The sequence below is a fragment of the Festucalex cinctus genome, chromosome 15, assembly GCF_051991245.1.
Source record: "Festucalex cinctus isolate MCC-2025b chromosome 15, RoL_Fcin_1.0, whole genome shotgun sequence".
Taxonomy (NCBI): domain Eukaryota; kingdom Metazoa; phylum Chordata; class Actinopteri; order Syngnathiformes; family Syngnathidae; genus Festucalex; species Festucalex cinctus.
In genome coordinates, this window is record NC_135425.1 from 5,792,132 (window position 1) to 5,802,500 (window position 10,369).

Consider the following 10,369-nt stretch of genomic DNA (forward strand, 5'->3'; position numbering starts at 1 on the left):
CCAGCCCACAGACTGGTGTGCACCCATGGTGCCAGTCCTGAAGAAAAGTACAGGCAAAGCCCGCATCTGCGTCGACCTTAAGAGGCTGAATGAAGCTGTTAAAAGAGAACGGTACATTTTGCCTACTGCAGAAGAGATCATCGCTAAACTAAGCGGAGCTACAGTCTTTTCCTCTCTGGATGCAGCCAGCGGGTTTTTCCAGATGCTCCTCCACCCAGACTGCTGTAAGCTCACTACGTTCATCACACCGTTTGGCCGCTTCAACTTCAAACGACTCCCGTTTGGAATCACAAGTGCACCTGAGATCTTCCAGAGGAAGATGATGGAGACTCTTCAGGGCCTGGAAGGTGTGGAGGTCTTCATGGATGATGTCCTGGTGTACGGGGCCACAGAGGAGGAACATGATGACCGCTTAGAAAAGGTAATGCAACGCATTGAATCTGCTGGCTTAAAGCTCAACAAAGAGAAGTGTTCAATCAAACAGAGCCAGCTGAGGTTCCTTGGACACCTCATTGACGGGTCTGGTATCCGGCCCGATCCCGACAAAGTGGAGGCTATTCGGCAGCTGTCACCACCAGCTGATGTGAAAGAGCTGAAGAGGATTTTGGGAATGGTGAATTACCTGGGAAAGTACATTCCAAACCTCTCTACGGTGGGCCAGCCAATGCATGAGCTCCTAAAGAACGATGCTGTATGGACATGGAGTCATGCTCAACAAAAGGCTTTCGAGAACATTAAACACATGCTAACAACTGCACCGGTGCTTGCCTACTACGACGTGATCAAGCCAACAGCTGTGTCGGCTGACGCTAGTAGTTTTGGACTGGGTGGTGTGCTACTCCAACTCCAAGGAGGTCACTGGAAACCAGTAGCATATTGCTCCCGCAGGCTCAGTGATGCAGAATCTCGCGCACAGATAGAAAAGGAGGCGTTAGCAGGAGTCTGGGCATGCAAGAAGTTTGACAGGTACCTTAATGGGCTGGAACAGTTTAAGCTCATAACTGATCACAAGCCGCTTGTGCCTCTCATTAATAGCCGGAGCTTGGACAATGTACCCTTACGTTGCCAGCGTCTCCTCATGAGGCTCATGAGATTCAACCCCGTCGCCGAATATGCTCCTGGGAAAACCCTGATTGTTGCGGATATGCTGTCATGCAGCCCGATTACTAACATTAGCACATCAGATGAAACGCACAGTGGTGTGGCCTGCTATGTGACTAGTGTGGTGGAAGGGATCCCAGCATCTGCAAGCAAGTTGGATGAAATCAGGGTAGCAACAGCCGCTGATACCGAACTGCTTTGTGTGACATCGCTCATAGAGAAAGGATGGCCTGAGCACATCAGTAAAGTGCCAGTAGATGCTAGAGCGTATGTTAAAGTCAAGTCTGAGTTGTCAGTGCACGATGGCTTAGTTCTGAGAGGATGTAGGATTGTTGTGCCACGATCGATGAGAGATGAAGTACTTCAGAAAAATTCACGAAGGACATCAAGGCCTTATTAAATGTAGGCAGAGAGCAGGTTCATCAGTGTGGTGGCCTGGACTTTCGTCAGAAATAAGCAAACTTGTGACATCATGTCAAGTGTGTCATGAAATGAGAAGAAGTCAACAGAAGGAGCCACTCCTATCCACACCGCTTCCGGAGCGACCCTGGAAGAGAGTAGCTATGGACCTCTGTGAATTTAAACAACACCACTACCTTGTTGTCTCAGACTACTATTCGAGATTCATTGAAATACTACACCTGCCATCCACAACAAGCACGCAAATGATCAAAAAGCTGAGGTCAGTTTTCGCTAGATTTGGAATTCCAAATGAAGTAGTAAGTGACAATGGTCCCCAGTTCACAAGTACTGAATTTCAGGAGTTTGCGAAGCAACTCGACTTCCAACATTTCACGTCCAGTCCTCATCATCCGCAGGGCAACGGGCACGCAGAGAGAGCTGTGCAGACGGTGAAAAAGATTTTAAAGCAGGAGGATCCTGTCATGGCGCTTATGTGCTATCGAGCTACTCCCTGTTCCACCACAGGGTACAGTCCGGCTGAGTTATTGATGGGGAGGAAAATCAGAACAACACTCCCTGGAGAGAAACCTCAGACCAAAGTGGCCCAGCAGGACGGCCGTGGAGGAAACAGACAAGAAGGAAAAGGCGAAACAAGCTCATTACTTCAACCGTCGCCATGGAGCCAGAACCTTGCCTGCCCTACAGCCAGGGGATCAGGTATATTCCAAATTGGACCATGAGAAGTCTTGGTGTTTTCCGGTGGTGGTCTCACGGGAGAGCACGACACCAAGATCGTTCATCATCCGGACGCCACGAGGGGCAGAGTTGAGGCGGAATCGCCGTCATCTTCATCCTGGGCCGGTTCCCCAGCCTGTTCCAGCAGCACCCGAGGAATGCAAGGCAACAGACACCCACTCTGCCAGCACCGACATAGTGGACACTGTTCCTGTTCGTCAGGGTGTGTTTACATCCTCAAGTTCCTCACCTACTCAGGTGGTAACCCGTACGGGGCGGGTGAGCAAACCTATCAACAGGCTTGACCTGAGATGACAGCGAGACACATGGCCTTTGGGGGGGGAGAAGGAGGAAATGATGCGAAAAGGAGAATGGAAATTTGAATGTGAAAAAAAAGAAAAGAAAACTACAAGGAGAAAATGTTGGAAAAGTTGAAATTTGTGTTAGTTTTGACAATGTTGATATTATTTGTATGCAGAACTAATTTATGTTGGTGCAAATTTAAGTTGACTCATTTCTTTAATAGAAGAAACAATGGTACAATATGCAAGTGATAACTGGTATCTGCTGTCCAGCATAAGATTTATTTTGTTATTGGAAATAACACAAAAGAGGGGGAGATGTCATATAATAATGTAACATTTATGTTTGTGCATATATTATATCTGCATGGTAATTCAGTGTCAATAACTCGCGGGGTCTCGCGAGAGAGGTGTGCGCAGGCGCGTGGGGTTCCGGTGGTCAATAAAGAAACGTGTTAGAAAGACGAGAGCCTCTTTTGCCGTCTTTTACAGTGAGTTCAGTCAAAGAAAGTCCACCTCTCTTTCTGCTCCTCTGTTGAGCACAGACTTTCTGTGTCTTTGTCGTTGTTTCTATTTCGTCCCTCCCGACCGCCAGGTGGCGGTGCTGTAACCAGCACGGAATTCCCCTTGTCGCGACAGCGCCATCGAGTAAGAATTACAAAAATGCTCGTACTTGGTTCCGACTGACGTCGCACCGTATATAAAAGGGAACGTCGCCAGAATACATCCTCTTTAACCTTTCTCGCACAGCGTTATACGCTCCGTGCCGTCGCGAGTAGCCTGTGATCTAGTGGATCGGGGCTGCGAGTGTGTCACGCCCCCCTTGGCTGCGACGGTTCAGTGCATTTTTTGTTTCGAGATGGTTACGGATAGACTGGATCTCTCCTGCCATCATTACGACAGCCACTTTTGCCACCCCTCGGCTGTGACAGCTTCAGGCCGGTGCGTATGAGTTCGATTGTCATCTGTAACGGAAGCCGTTTGGATTGCTTTGGTATGACTTGCTGGTGCGGGTACGGCTAATGGTATCCTCTCCTAGCTTGTTTTGTGTTCGGTTAGAGTGTGTGATTTCAGGTTGACACAACTCTTGCCAGAAGCACCAGCTGCTTTGATGTTGCTAGCTAGCTTGGGTGCTGTTACACGCCGACTGTTTATGACGCCACATAGAGCTGCTCGCTATGTGTGCGCCCTCTCATCGCGAGGCCGATCCGCCATTTCGGTGCAGCTTCGGCACATCGACCGCGTACGTGACACTTCCATCGCGTGTGGTCGCTCCCTCCTCACGGTGTCTGCCGCTGTTGTTGCGCGGAGCTCTGTTTGATTCCGTTAGTGACGGGGCAGCTCGCCTCCTATCCCAGACGAAGATAGCAGCATTTCGGCGCGCACTCATTGACTGCGCAGCGATTGCATGCTGCTATGGAAGCTGCCACCAACTGTAAACACTGTGGAGGCTCCTTCCTGCCGGAAGAAGGCTGTCGCTCAAGGGCTGACGCAGCAGCGGCCCGCCCCCCTGGGGCCACTACGTCGACTGATGTACTGCCACAGCAGACCTCGGTAGCCGAGCTGGGGAGGCCGGCGTCGGGAGTGGAGTTTAACCCCCCCCCCTCCCCCGCAGGGCCCGGCCTAAACGCAGGTCGGTTTCTCCTGCGCATATCCCTGCAGGTTAGAAAAGCAGGTCTGAGTCGCAGTTGGCCGCTCAAATGAGGCGCTTGGAGGCGACTATGAGGGCGATGCAGGCTCAGTGGAGTGGCCAGTTCCTTTCCACTTCACAAGCCACAGCGGGGGTGGGGATTCCTGAGGTGGACGTGCCCGAGGCAGCCCCCCACTTGTTCCCCCCGGCGGACGAGGTCGACGTTGATGCAATCTCCATTGCGGCCTCTGGAGCATGTTTCCAAGAGGCTGAGGACGAAGGTGATGTGGGAGACTCTGTGTCCGTGGCCCTGACGTCTCCTCCGTCAGAGCAGTTTTCAGCTGGCGTGGACGTGGCGCGGAAGGTTATGCTCAGCGCCTTCAAACGTCTTGGGTTGGACACGTCTGTGTTTTCTCAGCCTCCTGCCGAATGTGGCCTCTCTCCGATGGACCACTCAGAGGCCTTTTGGGTACCTGAATCTCGTCTGTTCTTGACTGATCTTCATGCCTGCTGGCTTAACCCGAGTGTTTTCCCTCGGCTTCCTGCGGATGGACGTGTGCTGACTAATATGCGGTTCCCTGCTCCTATCAGGCTGGGACATATGCCTAAGGTGGAGTATTCTGTTGCTTCACTGATCGTCTCTGCGGAGGAAGCCTTGAGAGAGGATGCCAGGTGCCTGGACAGTCAGTGGCGCCTGACGGATGAACTGGTAACCTGATCATATAACACAGCGGCAGTTGTAGCGCGCCTGGCCAATGCACAGGCTCATCTCCTGCTGGTTCTTTCGGCCGCTAACGCGGCCGGCGAAGTGGAGGAGGTCTCAGTGTTTTGTAGTATGGCTTTGAGAGATTTGTCCCTCCTTGTTCGGGAACAGGGCCGGTGTATGTCTTTGCTCACCCAGGCACGCCGACAGATCTGGCTGGCTCAGTCTCCCTTGCGGGAGACCTCCCGAAGGGCACTGCGACGCCTCTCGGTGGTTCCGGGCCAGCTTTTCAGCTTGGCCGCGACAGGGGCACTTGAACTTACGGTGCGTGCCAATGACTCGAAGCAGAAGTTTGCTTGCCTTACCAGGCCGTTTGTCCCTGCAAGCCCTTGGCGCATGGCGGCTGTGCCAGCCGCCCCTTTGCCGCGGGCTGGACAGACTTTTCGTCATCCAGGGGGTTCCGGGGCTCATCGGCCCTTGTGGAGACAGGGGACGGATGCCCGTGGGGACCGTCCCTCGGAGCGAGGCCAACCCAGTCGTCCCCGGGCTGCACGCACTGTACACCATCCCTCCCGGAATCCGAAATCCGGGAGGGCTAGGGATTGAGCCCGTGGGGCCAGCAGTCGGTTACTTTTCCTGTCGGCAGCTCAGTTGCTGGGCTGCCCTCGCCTCGGACCCATGGGTGGTTTCAACCTTAACTCATGGGTACAGGATTCAATTCCGACACCGGCCCCGTCTCTCCAACCGGGTCAGAGAGATGGTCATCAGCGAACCGGTGAGGGCACTGGCTCTGGATCAGGAGCTAGAGGCCCTCCTAGCCAAGTCCGCTATCGAGGCAGTGGATCCCTTGGCTCATCCAGGGGGATTCTACTCCCCCTACTTCCTCATCCCAAAAAAGACAGGCGGATTACGCCCTATCCTGGATCTGAGGGGGCTCAACCGTTATCTCAAGGTGCTACCTTTCCGCATGCTCACTACGTCAGCCGTGTTGAGGACGGTCGCCCGGGGAGAATGGTTCACCTCAATCGACCTGAAGGATGCTTATTTCCACGTCCCTGTGGCCCATCAGCACAGGAAGTTCCTCCGCTTTGCCTACAGGGGTCGCCACTGGCAGTTCAGAGTGCTCCCATTCGGTCTATCACTCTCTCCCAGGGTGTTCACGCGGGTGGTGAAGGCAGCCCTTGTACCCCTGCAGTCGCGGGGGATGAAAGTGCTCCCGTATCTGGACGACTGGCTGATAGGTGCACCGTCCAGGGCTCAAGCACTCCGAGATACGAGCGTGCTTCTGGAACATGTGGCAGATCTCGGCCTCAAGGTCAACCTGGAGAAGTCCTCTCTTGTTCCGTCCCAGAGGACTTTGTTCATAGGGATGTTGTTAGACACCACCTCCATGACAGCTCGACCTTCCCCACAGAGGGTGGACGATGTGCTGCGCCTCGTCTCTCTCTTCTGGGCCAACGTGAAGCTGCCGTACATCCAGTTTCTGCGGCTGCTGGGAAAATTGACATCCCTGACGGCCCTGGTGCCGCTGGGCCTGCTGTCTCTGCGGCCATTACAACGGTGGCTGAACAGTTTCTGCCTCAATCCCCTGCGGGACCGTCAAACGTGTCTTCGTGTGGCCAGGCGGTTTGTCGTTGCTCTAGCGCCGTGGCGGCGCAGGTCAGTTCTGGCTGCGGGAGTTCCGCTGGGAGTGGTACCAACACGCCGCGAAGTGGTCACCACCGATGCCAGTTTGAGTGGCTGGGGTGCAGTTTGGCAACACAGAACTGCGCAGGGTCAGTGGTATGCTGCACACAGCTCGCTTCACATCAATGTGCTGGAACTGCAAGCGGTGCATCTGGCCCTCATCCACTTTTTGCCAGACGTGGCGGGGAGACGCGTTCTGGTGAGGTCGGACAACACCTCCACTATGTATCACATCAATCATCAGAGAGGGACAAGGTCAGCCCAGTTACTTCGGGCCGCACAACGTCTTCTCAAGTGGGCTGCTCCCCGCCTTGCCAGCCTGCGGGCGGTGTTTCTCCCAGGCATTGCCAACCAGTCGGCGGACGCTTTGTCCCGCCATCGTCCGCCTCAGGGAGAGTGGCGTCTCCCCCGGAAGTGGTCGACGACATTTGGAGGCGCTTCGGCAGAGCGGCAGTCGACCTGTTTGCCTCCGAGGAGTCCACTCACTGCCCCCTCTGGTTTTCTCTGAGGGAGAGGAGCAGCCCACTAGGCCAGGATGCGTTTGCACACCCTTGGCCGAGAGGTCTCCTGTATGCTTTTCCTCCTCTCCCCCTCGTTCAGCTGACTCTTCAAAGGGTCCTTCAGGAGTGTAACACGATGTTGCTGGTGGCCCCCTTTTGGCCGGCCCAGACGTGGTTTCCTCTTCTCAGCCGTCTTTGCTCATCCGACCCGTGGCCCCTGCCCGCTCGGCTGGATCTTCTGTCCCAGCAAGGGGGGCAGATTTGGCATCCCGATCCTCGTCGGCTCAGGCTGTGTGTCTGGCCGCTGGAGGGCGTGACTCAGGGTTGACGGCGTGCTCGGCGTCTGTCAGGCACACGATCCTGAATGCCAGGGCCCCTTCCACTCGTTTGCTGTATGCTAACAGGTAGAAGTTGTTTACTGAGTGGTGTGCCAACAGCGAGTTGGACCCCGTGACGTGCCCTATTCCAGCTGTTTTGGGTCGCTCCCCTTCTACTATCAAAGTCTAGGTGGCGGCGATTTCGGCTCGCCATGTTACGCTTGATGGCAAATCAGTGGGTTGCCATGGTCTTGTGTCTTCCTTCCTTAAGGGAGCCCTTCGCCTTCGTTCGCGGACCCCGCCTCGGGTCCCCGCCTGGGACCTTCGCTTGGTTCTCGACACACTGTGCAAATCCCCCTTTGAGGTGCTGGCCGAGGTGGAGTTGCGGTGGTTGTCTCTTAAGATGGCGTTTCTACTTGCGATCGCTTCCACTAAGCAGGTGGGGGAGCTCCACGCTCTTTCTGTTAGTCCAGAATGCCTGCGTTGGCACCCCGACGACGCAGGGGTCACATTGTGGCCAAATGCGGATTTTGTGCCCAAGGTTTTGTCGGGCTCCCATGCCAATCGCCCTATTCGCCTTGCGCGTTTTCCTCCAACCTCAACAGACGGAGAGGCCGCTCCAGGCCTCTGCTGTCCTGTGAGGGCACTCCGTTCTTATTTGGAGGCTACGACACGCTGCCGTACATCCACCCAGCTGTTTGTGTCTTACGGTGGCCCAACAAAGGGGGCCGCTATTTCCAAACAACGCCTCTTTCAATGGATCGAAGATGTGATTCGACATTCGTATAGAGTCGCTGGTCGCTCCCTTCCGATGGCGGTTCGCAGCCACTCTGAGAGGTGTGCCCTTGGAGGACATCTGTGCGGCTGCCTCGTAGTCATCGCCCTGCACGTTCTCAAGGTTCTACAGCTTGGATGTCACCTCTCCTCATCCACTGGACGTGGTTCGTGGTCCTGCGGAGGCCCCGTTGTGAGGTACATTTTGCAGGGTCTTCATGACATCGCTGGTATTTGCCGTTCTGTGCTGGTTACAGCACCGCCACCTGGCGGTCGGGAGGGACGAAAATAGAACGAAAGTTACGAAAGGAACTACGGTTCTATGAGTCCCGAACGACCGCCAGCATTGCTTGTCACTCAGAACTCTTGTGTTGGTTTGCGCGAGAAAGGTTCTAGAGGATGTGTTCTGGCGACGTTCCCTTTTATATACGGTGCGACGTCAGCCGGAACCAAGTACGAGCATTTTTGTAATTCTTACTCGATGACGCTGTCGCGACAAGGGGAATTCCGTGCTGGTTACACCTGGCGGTCGTTCGGGACTCATAGAACCGTAGTTACATTCGTAACTTTCGTTTTAATGCCACATTATCACGTGCGATTACGCGAGACACGGCGGGAAGTTGTCGGCGACGGAGCTGCCGGACAGCAGTTGTGCGCAGCCGGTGTGAGTTGGACAAAAAACTGACGCGTCCGGAGCACGCAGTCAAGACACAGTGGAGCGGAGACGCAACGCACACGCATCCGGTGTAATCCCGGGGTTATGCGCCACACAATCCATTCTGGGAACAATATATATGCAAAACAGGTAGATTTAACACGTCCAGAACACATACAGGCAAAGTGTTGCCGCGTTACATTTGCATTCATGTTGTTTCTTGGAACAGTATGATTACAGCTGAGCTCCATAATTTATGGCTAACGCACAAATAGCGAAAATCTGCGTATGATTGACAGCAAAAGTTATATACCATTATTTTACCGATCCGGCCCACTTAATAATATATTTTCCTCCATGGGGCCCATGAGCTAATATGAGTTTGACACCCCTGATTTAGAAGGAAAGCTATCCCCCTGGAAGACTTGTTTAGTTTAAAGGTGCTGTCTGCCATTTTCACTCTGGAAAAGGCACTTTTTAAATACAGGATTTAAACAATCAAACTACTTCTCAGTTTACAGATCAGGGCTTATCTTCATTTCTGTTAGTGAGTTTGTCCTAAACCCGCACCCCCCCAGCCTGTATTTTACTATTTTGTGTTTGTTTTGTAAACAGCGGGACGTTTCTGTGGAAGACAGTATTTACAACCCTCCAGCCAATCGCAGAGCGGTGGGGTGGCGTGTCGCAAACGGGGCCGGGCGAACGTGTCAGCTGCGTAACGTCACTCCCGCGGCAATTTAAAAGCACGCACTGATTTTTTTAAAAAATTTTTCACTCACTCACTCACAGAAGCTTACGTGTGTGAATGAGTGAGTGAAGAAAAAAAAATCCGTGCGTGCTTTCAAATTGCCACAGGAGTGACGTCACGCAGCTGACACGTTCGCTCGGCCCCGTTTGCGACACGCCACCCCCCGCTCTGCGATTGGCTGGAGTGTTGTAAATACTGTCTTCTCACAGAAACGTCCCGCTGTTTACAAAACAAACACAAAATGGCAAAATACAGGCTGGGAGGTGGGGGTTTAGGACGAAATTACCACAAAAGATGAACAAAAACATAGATGTGTAGACTGAGAGAAAGTTAAAGTGTGTACATCCTGTATTTAAAAAGTGCATTTTCCTGAGTGAATCCAGCAGACAGCCCCTTTAAGTTTGTTTTTTGTTTTTTTAATGGTCCCCTTCTCTGTTTCCAATGTAGAATTAGGTGATGTAAAAAAATAAAATAAATAAATAAATAAATAAATAATTAAAATAAATAAATAAATAAAAAATATGCATCGTTCCTATTGAAGGAAAAGTTCTCACCTGCTCTTCAAAATAATTACAGAAGATCATAGCTTTCTGGATCCCTAATTTTACTGATTGTCCTCTCCCCCTGTTGTTTCTTTCATTTCTTGGCCAGTAATGTTGTAGCCTGTGATCCAGATTCATAATATGATTGTTTCAAAAACCTAAGTTTTCTTTTCCACAGCTATATTGTATATTCTATCCAAATTGTCCTTCCAATCCAGAATTTTAGACAAAAGCTCAGGGTCCCGGGTGTTTTGTGTTGCTGTTGAATGTCAAG

The 10,369-nt window shown here is 52.6% G+C and overlaps 1 protein-coding gene across 1 annotated transcript in view; it reads left to right on the forward strand.

Moving 5' to 3' along the window:
* Window positions 1–10,369, forward strand: part of minar2 (membrane integral NOTCH2 associated receptor 2) — a 28,134-nt gene that overhangs the window by 7,867 nt on the left and 9,898 nt on the right. The gene's annotated exons all lie outside the window — the stretch shown is intronic.